General features: G+C 35.7%; 1 protein-coding gene across 3 annotated transcripts in view; it reads right to left on the bottom strand.

Annotated features, from left to right (window-relative positions):
- The window catches only part of STAG1 (stromal antigen 1), a 428,247-nt gene that overhangs the window by 313,649 nt on the left and 97,201 nt on the right, over positions 1 to 17,397 (bottom strand). The window contains exon 2 of one of the 3 annotated variants that reach the window (XM_013061415.2): positions 3,059 to 3,165. The exons of 1 other annotated variant lie outside the window; for it this stretch is intronic. The gene's annotated coding sequence lies outside the window, so the exon portion shown is untranslated. Of the gene's footprint in view, positions 1 to 3,058; positions 3,166 to 16,614; positions 16,816 to 17,397 lie in introns of those variants that run through there. One more of the 3 variants, XM_045088872.1, reaches the window with a different exon arrangement.

The raw sequence follows: 17,397 nt of genomic DNA, 5'->3' as shown, positions 1-17,397 counted from the left end.
CTGTCTGTCAAATAAATAAATAAAATCTTTTTAAAAAAAATAAATAAATAAAAATCCTACAGCTAACAACTGATATAACTGTGAGAAACTAGAAACTTTCCCACTAAAAACAGGAAGAAAAAAAAAGGACAACTCCTTCTTACCATTCCTTTTCAACACTATTCTGAAGTCCAAGCAAAAGCAGTTAAGACAAGAAAAGAAAATAAAAGGTACACAGACTGGGAAAGGAGAAATCAAACCTCCTTTGTACACATACTACAGAACTGTCTATGCAGAAAATCTAGAAGACTAGACACCCCTCCCCCAGAAGAACCCCACCCTCTTGGAACTAATTAGCAAGTATAGTAGGGTTGCAGGATATAAGGTTAATATATAAAATACCCTTCATATAAGCAAACAATGAATAACTGGAATTTGAAATTGACAATACAATGACATTTACCTTGGCACCAAAAGAGAGAAAACAGGTATAAATTCAACAATATGCACAAGACCTGTACAAGAAAAACTGTAAAACTCTGATGAACAAAATCTAAGAACTAAATAAGTGGATAACAATTTCACGTTCCCAGATAAGATGACTCAATATTGTGAAGACATTAGTCCTTCCCAAATTGATCTACAGATTCAACACAATCCCAATTAAAATCCCAGCAAATTATTTTGTGTATTATCACAAACTGATGCTAAAGTTTACAGGAAGGCAAAAAGACCCAGAATAATCAACACAGTATTGAGAGAGAAGAACAAAGTCAGAAGAATGACACTACCCAACTTACTATAAAACTACAGTAATCAAGACTATACCAAAATCCAAAGCAGATCAATAGAACAGAATAGACAGACTGGAAATACACCCACACAAATACAGTCAACCAATCTTTGTCAAAGGAGGAAAGATAATACCACAGATAAAAGACAGTGTTTTCAACATAGGAAACTAGATGTCAACAAACAAAAAAACTAACATCAAGAACAAAAACCCTTAAACACAGATCTTACATCCATCACAAAGTTAACTCAAAATGAATCAGATCTAAATGTAAACTCCAAAGTATAAAACCCGGGACCCCTGGGTGGCTCAGTGGGTTAAGCCTCTACCTTCAGCTCAGGTCATGATCTCGGGGTCGTGAGATTGAGTCCCGCATCGGGCTCTCTGCTCAGGAGGGAGTCTGCTTCCCCCTCTCTCTCTGCCTGCCTCTCCACCTACTTGCAATCTCACGTGCACTCTCTGTCAAATAAATAAATAAATAAATAAAATCTTTAAAAAAAAAAAAAGGGGGTATAAAACCCTTAGAAAGTAACACAGGAGAAAATCTAGATGACCTTGGGTATGATCATGAGTTTTTAGATACAACACCAAAGGTAAAGCTATGAAAAAATTGTTTGACAAACAATTGTTTGACAACTTCATTAGAATTTTAAAATTCTCCTCTGCAGAAGAATGATAAAACAACTCACAAACTGGGAAATAATATTTGCAAAAACATTTCTGTCTAACTTCTGAAGTATCATTCAAAATATACAAAAAAATTCTTAAAACCCCAATAATTTAAAAAATACCAACCTATTAAAATATGGGCATAATTTCTAAACCAATACCTCAATGAAGAAGATACATGGCAGAAAAACAAGAAAAAATACTCAAACATCTTATGTCACTAGGAAACTGCAAATTAAAAAAAAAAAAAAAAAAAAGTGACCTACCTTTACATACCAACTAGCATGGCAAAAATCCAGAACACTGAACCAAATACTGGTGAGAATGTGAAGCAACAGGAATATAAAATGACATAGCAACTTTGGAAAACAGTTTGGCAGTTTCTTATAAAACTAAACATACTCTTAAAATATGATCCAGCAGTTCACCTGTGTGGCTCAGGGGGTTAAGCCTCTGCCTTCAGCTCAGATCATGATCTCAGGGTCCTGGGATTGAGCCCCTCATCAGGCTCTCTACTCAGCAGGGAGCCTGCTCCCCCACCCCCCTCGGCCTGTTGCCTTCTCTGCCTATTTGTGATCTCTCTGTGTCAAAAAAATAAATAAAATCTTAAAAAATAAAAAAAGCCCACAATCCATCAATCATGCTCCTAAGGTATTTATCCAAAGGAGATGAAAACATCTCCATACAAAAACCTGCATATAGATGTTTTCAGCAGCTTCTTTAGTAACTGTCAAAACATGGAGCAAACAAGCTGTCTTTCAGGAGGTGAATAAACAAACTGGTATATGCAGGCAATGAAATATTACTTAGTCCTAAAAAGAAATGGGCTATCAAGCCATGAAAAAGACATGGAGGAATATTAAATGTATATTACTGATGGAAAGAAGCCAATCTGAAACTGCTACATATTATATGATTTCAGCAACATAGCATTCTGGAAAAGGCATGACTATGAAAACCGTAAAAATTTTAGATTTGCCAGAAGTTAGGGGGCAGAAGGGAAGAAAAAAGCACAGAGGAATATTAGGTCAGTGAAAGTTTTTATATAATATCATAAAGATGGACATGTCATTATCAAAACCCACAGAATATACAACACCAAGAGTGAAACCTAACATAAACTATGGACTTTGGAGGATAACAATGTGTCAGTGAGGTACTGAAGAGATGTACCATTCTGGTGGCAAGACACTGATAGTGGGGAGGCTGTATATATGTGGGGACAAAAGGTATAGGAAGTTCATGTGTCTTTTTTTGTCAATTTTGCAATGATCCTGAATCTGCTCTTAAAAACAATGCGTCCTTAAAAAGAAAAAAATAAAATAAATAGCTTATAAACAGTTTCATGTTTTCAATAGATGCTAATTTATGTCCATATGCTATAATATCTTTTTCTCTGGACAATCTTATAATTTTATGTGGATTTAATAAGCACATGTATTCAAGAGTACATGTGTACACAGAGATAAGAGGAACAATGCCCTTTCTTAAACATTTGGTATCTCCATCTGTTTGTCATGCACTAACTGCTACAAATGATGAAAGAAAGGAAACAAAGAATATAACTGCTACTCTGTTCAATTCCTAGCATAAAACTCTTTTATCAATTTTTATTACCTGAACGAAGAACAAAGGTTAAAGAGAAATAGCTGTAGTTTCTTTCCAATTACATGCATTTTCATCTGTATAGTACAAGATTCTATTCTTTAATCAGAAGAATCATTCTGTAAAGACATATAATACAATCTAATTAATTCAGGTCCTTCTTTTATCATTCCTAATTATTTATCTAAGTTGTCTTAAAGAACCTCTTAGCAGTGGGGGAATGGGTGATTCAGGAGATTAAACACCCGACTCTTGATTTCAGATCACGTCATGATCTCGGGGTCATGGGATTGAACCCCACACCAGGATTCATTATTAGCACAGAGTCTACTTGTCTCTTTCCCTGTCTCTCTCATGCACGTACAAATAAAATCTTTTTAAAAAGAGAAAAATCTCTTAACAGTGAATGTGCATGTATATATATCTGCATGCATACGCACATACACATGATTTACAAAGCAATGATTAAAATGACAATTATATTATTTCTAAAACTGTTTTTCAACAGTTTACTGCCTTGTACCACAATAGAAGGAATATATTCATTTACTATTTTTACTGGATTTATGATTGTTCCCATTCTTTATAATAGCAAATAAAAGGTATTAAGAAAAAATTTTGTCCAGTATTAACACATGTCTATTTCATACTATACAGAATTTAAGTAGCAATTAATCAAGAAAACAAAGTTCTTAACCCTCTTCCCAGTAAAATTTAGCGGTATTATACAGTTGACCCTTGAACAAAACAGGTATGAAGCGCACAAGTCCATTTACAGATGGACTTTTGCCATAAATACAGCACAGTACTATAAATTTCTCTTCTCATGATTTTCCTAAAAACACTTTATTTTCTCTAGCTTTACTGTAAGAATATAGTACAGAAAACACATAACACACAAAATTTTTGTTAACAGACTATCTTACTGGTAAAGATTCTGGTCAGCAGAAGGTTAAGAGTAGTTAAGTATTGGGGTAGTCAAAATTATACGCAGATTTTCAACTATGAGAGGAGTTGCACCCCTATCTCCAAAGTTGTTTTTAGAGGTCAACTATAAACGAGAAAGATTTTCTACCTTTTTTAATTGATTAAAAAGAATGCCAAAATAGAATTAATAACCCAAGATAATATCCATTCACCCTACAAGATGGCCCAAATAGGAAATATGTAGCATTAAGACACAAGAAATGGCAAAGTGGTAAACTTCTGAAAATATTAACCTAAAAATTTCAAATGCTCAAGAGGCAAAAGGATAATTTACACCAAAATTGAATTATATGCTCAATGGCAGAGAGATAGGTTCACTAGTAAAAGCAAGCTGGTTCATTAGTCTGCTTTCTCTTCTAATAACGTATTACAAAACGCTATCCTTCTTAGCATTTCTGAGTAATATAACCTTACAAATCAAAAGGAATGTAGCAGAATGGTTTAAGAGTTTGGGCTTCTAACAGTAACTTACTCTGCCTCAATATTCCTATTTCTCAAAGATGAATAATAAAAGAAGAAAACTTCAAATGATTGTTAAGAGGAGTAATCAGAATGCCCGTAACTCTTCAATAAATATTAACTCGTAGCGACAGGAGAAAGGAGCAAATAAAAATATAAAGGAATGTTAATAAGTGCAACTATTTTTTTCCTTTTCTTTCCTTCACTGCCATAGTCTTAATGCCTAAAGCTTACTAATTATTTGTTGAATTAACAAGAAGAGTGTATGCATATACATATGTATGTATGTACGTACATGTGTGTCTATATATATATTTTAAGCAGAGAATGCAAAACTGGACATGAGGAGAACTCTCAGTTAACAAACTAACCAAAGATAGGAGCTTTTTCTTTAAAAGAAAAAGGAAACCAAAAAGAATAGGTCAGGGTTGAATTCTCAGTTAACTCATTTAGCAGTGACACCTAAAACTGGTAGAGTAGGAAAGGGGGAGACCAAGCAGAGGCTAGAGGATGAGACCGAAGAGTAGGGTGTATCAGAATGGAAGATTAGAACATAAAAACATCAGAAGGTTATATCTGAAAAAGCCCCTACAAATGATCTTATATACAGATAAAAATCCCACAACTCGGGGCGCCTGGGTGGCTCAGTGGGTTAAGCCACTGCCTTCGGCTCAGGTCGTGATCTCAGAGTCCTGGGATCGAGTCCCGCATTGGGCTCTCTGCTCAGCGGAGAGCCTGCTTCCCTCTCTTTCTCTGCCTGCCTCTCCATCTACTTGTGATTTCTCTCTGTCAAATAAATAAATAAAATCTTTAAAAAAAAAAAAAATCCCACAACTCAGATGAAATGTCTCTGGATTAATTTTTTCCGTATTAACCAGTTTCTCCCAAAAGCTTTATACATTAAGCTCTGAAAATGCAATCTCATGAATAAAGGTATTCAACTTCTTTCACAAAAATGCTGCGTCCACATCTTCTCCTTATTTACCCACATTTTCCCTTTTAGTACTCCCCTAATTTTATCTTCTTATACTCCAAAGCCATGAAATTACACCAAGAACCTTAACACACTCTCCTAACATCTCAACTTTGGTGTTCCTCCTCGATTACTCTAGTCTTAATTTCAAAATGCTTATTACTTCTCTTGTAAGATCACTCTCTTATTTCTGTGTATGTGTACATATTACCTCATGCTACACAACCCACTCTTCCTGAAGTAAACTGGGAAGCTCTTACCTTGAAACCCAGGCAGAATTAGGTCTCATAAATTTTCACACCACTTTGTACATACAACTGAGAGTACTTTTTGCCACATATTTTGCATGTGTCCATGTATTATTTTGTAATTAAGAGTGTTAAAAATTTTATTCCATTCTCTACCTTCTTAAAAAGGTTTTATTTATTTGAGACAGAGAAAGAGACAGCAAGAGAGCAGGCACACACCCAGAAGCAGAGGGAGGGGCAGAGAGAGGGAGAAACAGACGGCCCATTGGGCAGGCAGCAGGATGTGGGGCTCATTCCCAGGACCCTGGGATCATGACCTGGGCCAAAGGTAGATGCTTAACAAACTGAGCCACCCACGTGTCCCCAGTTCCTTACATTTATCACTCTATGTTAGTCTTTTTTTTTTTAATTAATAAACTTTTTTTAAAGAATAGTTTTAAGTTCACAGCAATTTTCCACATATTTTTAGTGATTCATTGGTATTTCTACCTCTTCAGAAGATTTATGATCTTTTTTTTTTCTTTTTATTTACGAACTTTTAGAAAGAATTACCCTCACTTTAGGTTCCTAAAGAATTAATTGTATAGTACTTGGCACCCAGAAAGGGGGCTTAATAATTAACAACTGTAAAACATAAAGATATACCAATTCATTAGTAAGTCTGTTCTTAATGCTACTGGGCATGGGTGTTTTTGTGGGGTTTTTTTTTTTCCATTATGATTTCTAACTGGTTACATAGCTATTACATAACTTATCTTTTAATCTAACTGAAATTTCTGACTTTCAGAAATCTACAAAACACTGGAACCATAAAAGGAAGTCAGGTTCTGGCAAGATCCATACCTCTTTTCTTCCTACAGAGTATTGCATCTGGCCAAGGTAATGAGCTGGGATTCAGGAAAACAATTAGGGCAGGTATACTATGTGAAAAGGGCAGAAATATCTAAGAACATCAACTGGATAGATCCAAACTACACCTTTGATGAAGGATTAGAAGTGAGATACAAAATAACGAATCTAACAGACAGGAGTAAAACTGGGGGCACCTGCGGGCTCAGTCAGTTAAGCATCTGCCTTTGCCTCAGGTCATGAGGCCAGCCAAAATCCTGAGACTGAGGTGGTATCAAGCTTCTTGATCAGCAAAGAGCCTGCTTCTCCCTCTCCCTCTCCTGCTCCCTTTGAGGCTCCCCCTGGCTTGTGCCCTCTCACTCTCACATTCTCTCAAATAAGTAAATAAAATTTTTTAAGCACGGGGGTGGGGGGGCCAGCAAAATTATAAACACAAAGTGGAAGCAAGAGAAAAGAATCAAATGAACTGTATCAAACACCAGAGTAGGTTGGAAAGAATGAAAGTTTAAAGACTGTAGGGGCAGATCTGTAGCAGAGTCAACATTCACTGGTATCTCTATTATTAATCCAACTCAATCAAAATTTAAGAAACCATGATAAATATGTATTCACTAGCATTTGTAAAAGAAAAATTTTAACTTAAATAAATGTATATTTAAATATAATTTAAATGTAAACTTAAATATAAAGCTTCCAAAGTTATCTTATACCATGTTAAAGAATACAAATAATGATCACAAATAAATACATCATTGACTGGCATGCTCTAAATTTAAAGAGCATTAAAAATGCCATCAGGGGCACCTGGGTGGCTCAGTGGGTTAAGCCGGCTCAGGTCATGATCTCAGGGTCCTGGGATCGAGTCCCACATCGGGCTCTCCACTCAGCGGGGAGCCTGCTCCTCTCTCTCTCTCTCTCTCTCTCTCTCTGCCTCTTGTGATCTTTCTCTGTCAAATAAATAAATAAATAAAATCTTTTTTAAAAAATGCCATCAGACTTTTTCTTCAGACAGAGGGTAAGATGGTTGCAGAGGCGTAGGAGGACTCTGGGGTCAACTACTCCCACTAATACAACTAGGTAACTATCAAATAATCCTGAATATCCCAGTAATCTACCTGAATACGGGCAAAAGAAACTCTACAACTAAAGGTAGAGAAGAAGACACATCAAAGAAGGTGGGAAGTATGGAGACATGTCTTGGGAGAGGAATGGACTGTGACTGCTAAAGCGGGTAGGAAGGAAGAGAGACAAATTAGCACACAGAGGAGTACATGGGGAAAATGAATTCCTGTAACAACTGGCTTGGAAAATGAGAGGACCCGAATTTCACAAATTCTGACAGTCTGCAGGGCTTAAAGACTGTGGAGTTTCAAAGGTCATTGGGCTTGGCCCTGAGAAAGTTCTATGGATATCATGCTACTCTTGTAGAAAAGGCAGGGGTAAACAGCCAATGGTCTTACAGTACGGAAACAGAAGGGAGGTTAGTTGCTCATCTCCAAATGTGTCCCTGAGAAGAACCCTCTGGAGAGAGAAAAAAACAAAAAACAAAATAACCAAAAAACTGGCAGGTGCCATTTCCTGCCCTCCATCCCGCAGCAAAAACACAAGGCCATGCTGTGGGAATCAGCATAGCATGGACACTTGCTATCTAACTGGGTTACACCAAGCCCCATCCCGCAGCACTGTGGAAGAACTACCATTCCCAGTCACACTTGCCTCAGTCCCAGCACAGTGGGCTCACTCCTCCAGGAGACTGGCCCAAACCCCTACCAACACCACATTTCCAAATCTGGGAGTTCTGTGAAGCCTCCATTCCAGTGGCAGCAGCACAGGTCTCATTTCACAAGTAGATCAGAGTACATATAGTTAAACCACATTTAGGCCAGGAACTAAACACTGCACACAAGGCTGAGAGAACCCCTGCAGAGGATAGGCCTGAAGGATAAAGCAGTCAGAACGCACTGCAGTGCCCTAGAGAACAAGGGACACTACAATTCAGGGCACTACAGGACCGCTTCTTCCTAAGGTCATTATGCTCAAGAAAAGGAAATACAACAGACTTACGTAACAGAGAGAAACAGGCCCAGAGATTTAGATGAAATGAAAAGACAGAGGAATTTCTTCCAAATGAAAGAACAGAACAAGGCCACAGACAGATATCTAAGCAAAACAAATGTAAATAATATACTTAATGGAGAATTTAAAGGAACAATCATAAGGATACTCGCTGGACTTGAAAAACAGGTGGAGATCATCAATGAGACCATTAACAGAAAGATAAGGAATAATACAGAGATAAAGGGTCCAATAAACGAAAAACACACTTGTTGTAACGAGCAACAGGCTAAAAGAAGAGGAGGAATGAATTAATAACCTAGAAGACAGTATAATGGAAAGTACTCAAGCTGAACAAAAAAGAGAAAAGGGACTTAGGCAATATGAGAATAGACTTAGGAAACTCGGTGACTACATCAAAGATAATAATATTCATATTACAAAAGTCCCAGAAGAAGGAGGAGGAAAGGAGGAGGAGAATTTATTTGAAAAAATAGTAGCTAAAAATATCCTCATTTGGGGAAGGAAACAGATACCCAGCCAGATCCAGAAGGCATAAAAAACCGCCAACAAAATCAACAAAAGCAGATCTATACACCAAAACATATTGTAAATTAAGAAGGAAAGTACACTACTAAAGAAATAAGGGGGGGTTACATTTAAAGGAAACCCCATAAGGATACCAGCAGATTTTTCAGCAGAAATTCCAGATCAGAAAGGAGTAGCTTGATAAACTCAAAGTGCTGAAAGAGCAAAAAACAACAAAGAATACCCAGCAATTAGAAGAAGTGATAAAGAGTTTCCTGATAAATAAAAACTAAAGGAATCCATGATCACTAAACAAATCCTACAAGAAGTAATAAAGGAACTCCTTCAGTAGAAAAGAATCGAGAAAGGGATCGAATCCCGCATTGGGCTCCCAGCTCAGCAGGGAGTCTGCTTCTCTCTCTGACCCTCTCTCCTCTCATGCTCTCTCCCTCTCACTCAAGTAAATAAATAAAATTTTCAAAAAATCATTCACCATGATCAAGTGTGTTTTATTCCTAGTTTGCAATGGTGGTTCATTATTCACAAATCAAATAATATGATACATCATATCAACAAGAGAAAGGATAAGAACCACATGATCATTTCACAAGATGCAGAAAAAACATCTGACAAAGTACAACATCCACTCATAATAAAAACCCTCAACAAAGCAGGTTTAGAAAGAACATGCCTCGACATAATAAAAGTCATATATGAAAATTCCATATCTAACATTATCCTTAACAGAGAAAAATTGAGATCCTTTCCCCTAAGGTAAGGAACAAGACAAAGATGTCCATTCTCACCACTTCTATTTAACATAAAGTCCTAATCTCAGTAATCAGACAACAAAGAGAAAAAGAGTAATAGGCACCTAAATCAGTAAGTTAGAAGTAAAACTCAATATACGCAACTGACACAATATTATAGATAGAAAATTTGAAAGACTTCACAAAAAACTGCTAGAACTGGTAAACAAATTCAGTAAAGTCGCAGGATACAAAATCAGTGTAAAGAAATTTGTTGCATTTCTATACACTGATAATGAGGCAGCAGAAAGAGAAATCAAGAAAGTGATCTCATTTAATTATTTCATTTAATGATCATTTAATTAAGAAAATTATCTCACTGCCCCCAAAATAGTAAGATACCTAGTAATAAACCTAACCAAAGAAAGACCTGCACTCTGAAAACTATAAAATACTAATGAAAGAAACTGAAGACAACACAAAGAAATGGGAACACATTCCATACTCATGGATTGGAAGAACAAATACTGTTAAAATGTTTATACTATGCAAGGCAACCTACACTTTTAATGAAACCCCTTATCAAAATACCAACAGCATTTTTCACAGGGAAAAAAAATCCTAAAATTTGTATGGAACCATGAAAGACCCCAACTAGACAAAGCTGGAGGCTTCACAATTCTGGACTTCAAGTTATATTACAAAGACGTAGTAATCAAAACAGTATGGTACTAGTACAAACACATGCACATATATCAAAGAACAGAATAGAAAATCCAAAAATAAACCCACAACTATATGGTCAATTAATTTTCAACAAAGCAAGAATGAATATCCATTGGGAGGGAAAAAAGAGTCTCTTCAACAAAGAGTTTTGGGAAAAGTTGAAAACAACATGCAAAAGATGAAACTGGATCACTTTCCCACACTATACATAAAAATAAATTTAAAATGAATTAAAAGCTTAAATGTGAGATCTTAAAAGGTAAAACTCCTAGAAGAGAATACAGGTAGAAATTTTTCTGACAGTGGCCATAGGAATTTCCTTCTAGACAGGCTCCCTCAAGCAAGAAATATAAAAACAAAAATAAACTATCAGGATTTCATCAAAATAAAAAGCTTATGCATGCCAAAGAGAAACAATCAACGAAACTAAAAGGCAACCTAAAAAATGGGAGAAGATATCTGCAAATGATATAAGCAATAAAGGGTTAGTATCTAAAATATATAATTAACTTGTAAAACTCAACACCCCCAAAATGAATTAAATTAAATGAATCCAATTAAATGGAGTCAGAAGACATGAACAGACATTTCTCCAAAGAAGACATACAGATGGCCAATAGACAAAGGAAAACATACTGAACATCAATCATCATCAGATAAATGCAAATCAAAACTACAACAGGTATCACCTAACATCTGTCTGAATGGCTAAAGTAAAACAGAAGTGCTGGCCAGAATGTGGAGAAAAAGGAACCCTCATGCACTTAGTGGGAATGCAAACTGGTACAGCCATTGAGGAAAATAGTATGGAAGTTCTTCATAAACTTAAAAATAGAACTACCCTATGATCCAATGATCACATTACTGAGTATTTACCGGAAAAAATACAAAGAACAGTAATTCAAAGCAATATATACACCTCTATGTTTATAGCAGCATTACTTAAAATAGCCAACATAGGAAGGAGCCCAAATGAACATGGATTGAAGTGGATAAAGAAGATGTGTTATATTTACACAATGGAATATAACACAGCCACGAAGAATGATGAAATCTTGCCATTTGCAACAAGGAGCTGGAAAGTATAAGGCTAAGTGAAATAAGTCAGATGAAGACAAATACTGTATGATTTCAAACCATGAAATTTAAGAAACAAAACAAAAAAAAAGAGAGACAAATCAAGAAACAGACTCTTAACTGTAACTAATAGTTATCAGTGGAGAGGTAGGCAAAGGTATAGGTGAAATAGGTGATGGATGGAGGTAACTGTAACTAATAGTTATCAGTGGAGAGGTAGGCAAAGGTATAGGTGAAATAGGTGATGGATGGAGGTTAAGGCATACCCTGACAGAGATGAGCACCAGATTATTAAAATAAAGACTTAAAAAAAAAAAAAAGTACCACCAGCCTTTCAAATAAGCAGCAAGTCAAAAGGAACTCCAAAAAAATAAAGTTGCCTCACACTAAATCACACTGTACCACACATATAAGAAACAATGTGTGCAAACAGAAAACTGACAGCCTGTTTGTCAAAATTTAAACTGAAATTTATATTTCCATGTGCTTTATATGAAAACTGCATTGTGATCTTTAAAATTAAAGTTTTTCTAAAATTCAACCACCACCATTTTACTTCTCACCAGCAAAAAATTACATTCATTTAAATATTTTCCTAATGAATATACTGACTCATACAAGTAAGAACTGTCTGACAACTAACAACTTCATTATGTGAAACAGTATATATCACCATTTTATTTACTCCAGATGGGGAACAATAAAAATATTTCAAATATGTCCTCTGGCTAAAACAAATAAACATCCATTGTTAAAGAAATTTCCGCAAGGACAAAAAAACTTACTTCTTAAAAAATCTTATCAAAATAATTAACTTGTAGGGGCACCTGGGTGGCTCAGCAGGTTAAACCCTCTGCCTTCGGCTCAGGTCATGATCCCAGGGTCCTGGAATCGAGCCCCACATCGGGCTCTCTGCTCAGCAGGGAGCCTGCTTCTTTCTCTCTCTCTCTGCCTGCCTCTCTACCTACTTGTGATCTCTTGTCTGTCAAATAAATAAATAAAATCTTTAAAAAAATTAACTTGTAGAGCCCCATGATTTTCATATAAAAGTTATTTCAAGTTGGGGCACCTGGGTGGGTCAGTCAGTTAAGCATCTGACTCTTGATTTTGGCTCAGGTCATCATCTCAAGGTCTTGGGACAGAGCCCCTTAGTCAGACTCTGCACTCCACAGGTAGTCAGATTGAGGTTCTCTCCCTCTGCAATAACCCCCTCGTGCTCTCACATGCACTCTCTAAAATAAATAAGTAAGTCTTTAAAAGAACCATTGTCTTACTACAGCCCTAAGAAAAAATTTAAGATTTAACAAAAGCACAAATGGTAATTCTTTTTAATTTGGTGAAGAAAACATCACTAAAAGCCAAACTTTTTTTTTTCAACTCCCCTTAAAATATGTGAATCTATTAGCCCAGTAAATAAAACTTTAAATAAACAAAAGTTAAAAATTAAAATCTGAACCATAATGTATATCTCAACTTTAATGCCTTATCTAATCCTTTCTTTTTCCGTATAATCACTGTCTCCATCTTTTATTAACTCTGTACAACATTAATCTGCAAAATAGGCTCTATAATACTAATTCTAATTTTGAAACAAGAACAACATAATAAACCTTTCTCACTGCAGCATGCACATTTTTGTTTTCTGGCTAGAGATGAAGCTATAGTCTTCATGAGATATTCTGAAATAGTTTTCTATATGCTTAGTTTCATGGGGAAAAACTCCCACAAATTTAAAAAGCCAAGACCATCTTGTTTTGGAGTCCTCCATTCCATAACCTCCCCAGTACTTAAAAATCTACTAATTCTAAGTTGGTGTTAGACAATGTTAATATCCAAAAATGTTTAAATTATGATGCCCACTCTTAAAGAACTTAAATCAGAAAGAGAAAAAATACCCAGGGACCACAAAAGGTAGATTCTAAATTCCTTAGAGAAAGAACATATGCTTATTAAGTTTGATGAAGCAGTGTAAGAACAAATTCTATGGGACCATGATTAGGAAGAAACAGGTTCTTAATTAATCCCCATGACTAAATGAACTTTAAGGAAGTGAGGTCCAAACCAGATGAAAGAAAGGAAATTGTATGGTTTATTACTTTGTAGATTGGTTTAGAAAATTCATTTACAATTAGAAAATCTGAACAAATATTGGTTAATGAATAATAAGGTATATAATTTTGTGTTGTTACTTTAAATCCAAGAAGAGCTATGTGAAACCCTCATTTTGTTTTCCAGGGTTGTAACTTCTCTTCAAATCTACTGATCCATGAACAAGTACAATTTTAAAGATTTATACTTGATAAACCTAATTTTTTCAGGCAGGAATCATAAGAGATATTAAAACTGATAAGCAAAAGTATAATAAGAAACTTATACACAGTCTTCAAGTATGTCCCCACAAGATAACTGATTAATTACAAAGAAGAAAATAGTTAATATTACAGTGGAGAAACCTGGCAAACCCCTCCTTAACCAACGGATCACAGTTAACACCACTAATAATGAGATATATCAGCAGAGACTCCCATTAATATAATGAATAAACAAGGGCACAACTTCAGTTCTGTGGTATTCTTGACAAAAAAAGAAAAACTTGCATTTAATCACAGGATACTCACATAAACCCAAACTGAGGGGCATGCTACAAAATTACAGGCCAGTATTCTCCTGAAGTGTCAAGGTCATGAAAGACTTAAAAATGCTGAGGAACTGTGCTATGTTAGAGAAGAGACAGGATAACTAAATGCAATTTGTGATCCTAGCTTGGATCCTGGATCAGAAAACGGAGATCAGTGGGTCAACTGATACAATATTAATAAGGTCTGCATATTCATTAACAGTACGGTATTGGTTAATTTTCTGTTTTTGGTTATTATACTGTGGCTATGAAACATACTGGCATTTGGGGAAGCAGGGTGAAGGATAGAGAGGAGAAAGTTCTGTATTGTTTTTGCAACCTAAAGACTAAAATTATTTCTGGAGGGAAGAATAAAAATCCAAACTGCCGAACTGTATACTAAAATGCAACACGTTAAAACATCCAAGAACATGAAAGAAAACCAGGTAACACATTTTAACAAATGATCTTCCTACTTTCTCCCCAGGTTCAGAACATTTGTTTATTCTTACTAATTCACTTACCAAAAACTGGGCACTATGTAGATTCCAGGTGCTATGTAGATTCCTCCTCCTCTCCCTTACTCAATTTGGTCTCTACCTCTTGAATATTGAGATTATGGTAACTATTTTTCCTAATTATAATCGAATTATAATACTTAAAACTATTTACATATTCCATAGAGTTAGTTCCATGAGACTGTTATGTGGAACAAAAGGAATTTCAAAAAATCCTTGCAGGGAAAAAAAGAAACCATCTGATAAATCCAATGATATTTTTACATGCCTCAAAATGCCAAAGTGTTCAAATCCATTAAAAATATTACTAACCAAAGAATGCTAAAAGCCAGAGACTTCAACAATGGGTGTATGTCATTTTGTCCATTATGCTTATATTTTGCATTTCAAAGGCCCTTCCCTTATATCCATTCCTTAAGGTTGCCATAACAAAGTACCATAAACTGCACATCTTTAAACAACATAAATTTATTATTTCACATTCCGGAGACTAGAAGTCCAAAATCAAGATGCTGGTAAGGCCATGTTCCCTTTGGTAGCTTCTAGGGGAGACTCCTTCCTTGCCTCTTCCAGCTTCTGATAGCCTAAGGTATTTCTTGGTTTGCTTTATGTATAACTCCAATCTCTGCCTCCATCTTCAAATGGTTGTCTTCCCCCATGTCTGTGTGTTTCTGTGTCTTCACATGTCTCCGTTTTCTCTTTTTATAGGAATACCAGTCTACTAGATTGGGGCCCACCCTGAGAATGACTTCATGTTAACTTAATTATATCTGTAAAGACCCTATTTCCAAATATGGGCACATTCACAGGACATCCTAAGTGCTAAACAGAAGGGTAAATAAATTAGATGAAAGCCTGGTCTTTAAGAAGATGGTATTTCTAGTTCATAAAATCAGACAATAAATGAAAGAATATACATGACAGATTTCAGATTGTAAGAAGTGGTATGAGGTTATAAAGTACTTTAAAAGGAGGTCTCAGAAAGACTCTAAGGCAGTAATACTGGAGTGACTTGAAGGATGTACAAGTGTAATGGCCAAGGTAGCAGGTTGAGGTAGAGATTATTCTTGATAATGAAGGCTATTTGTTTACTTAAGTAATCCGGCCATGTGCCAATGGTGCAGAAAGCTTACAATTTATTACATATAACAACTTGGAAATTATGTGACTCAAAGAATTTCTTTTCTTTACTTAAAGAGAATCTTCTATCAAATTTTGCACATCTGGGGCACCTGGGTGTCTCAGTCAGTTAAGCATCTGCTTTCGGCTCAGGTCTGGAGCCCTGCATCAGGCTCCCTGCTCCATGGGGAGCCTGCTTCTCCTGTTACCTCTGCCTCTCTGTCTCTCATGAATAAATAAAATCTTTTAAAAGAAATTCTTTGTACATCTAAATGTTAGGCCCTTCATTGTTATATTATGCCAATTTATTGTAGATAATTTAAATTTGGATAGCCCATAATCCTATCAGTTTGCTGATCACAAACCATAGTTACAAATGACACTAACTTAGTAATTGTAAGCTAAGTCAAGATAATGTACTGTTATGATATGAAACCATAGATTATACAGTTGTATATTTACTCTGAAGTAAATACTATGCTCACAATTAGGAGAAAATTAACCTGAGGGAGAAAAAAACTTACAAGGAGGTTGAAGCATTCCAACAGAAAGCTCCTCAGAATCCCACTAATTATAAAATTGAGGGTACAGCAGAAAGTTAGGTGATGTGTATGTATAAAAGTCTCAGAACAATCCTAACTATATACTTTTATCACTACTCACTGAAGCACCATGCCTGCCAGTTGTCCTAGGCAATCATCTTGATTAAATATACTCCAGGGATGACTCTGGTCAGGTTTCTTCTCTTTATTTCTTTAGCATTCCCCAATGCCAAGCTTACTACCACCTATGATAGTGATTCAGGAAGTTAGTGAAGGTACAAAAACTGCAGTACTAGGACAAAATTCTAGGATATTGTCACTGTTATAGCTTAATAAAGTTTAACACAATGATCAGGTTTAATGCACGCTGTTATATTTCATTACCAGTTTACCAGACTCATTTCTTACAAGCAGGAAATATTTCAGTCACATGCTCTTATTAAACATTAGGTATTGCAGAGACTACAGAAAAACCTCTACTAACTAGAATCTGCAGAGTATGAATTATTTCATGTGTAAGTATCTAGGAAAACTGATATTTTACATTAATTCCCAAAACACTTAAGCATACTGAAAGGCAAACCTAAATTATACTAAAGTATCCCTTGATTTCACTGTTCAGAGGAACACTGTTGTATCTCCCCACCTCCAAAAGGGCTATAAGGGATATTCTTTTATGAGAAAGCAAGGTGTTACTTAGAACAATCTAGTGAAAGGCTAAACATATGAAGGTAGGTTTTTTTGGTGCTAGTATGTACTTTCTTCTCCAACTACCCCCACCCACATGCTCTATCATAGGTAAAATGGTGAGTTTTGTTGTCTTCAGCTCTAATTTCCTGTGCTCATACCACTCCCTACCTCCATTTCACCTGTATTTCCCTCTTCTTGCATTGTTCTGTATCTC

The sequence above is a fragment of the Mustela putorius genome, unplaced genomic scaffold (assembly GCF_011764305.1).
Source record: "Mustela putorius furo isolate JIRA1106 unplaced genomic scaffold, ASM1176430v1.1 tig00003834_pilon_pilon_pilon, whole genome shotgun sequence".
Lineage (NCBI taxonomy): Eukaryota > Metazoa > Chordata > Mammalia > Carnivora > Mustelidae > Mustela > Mustela putorius.
This window is presented reverse-complemented; position numbering and strand designations above follow the sequence as displayed.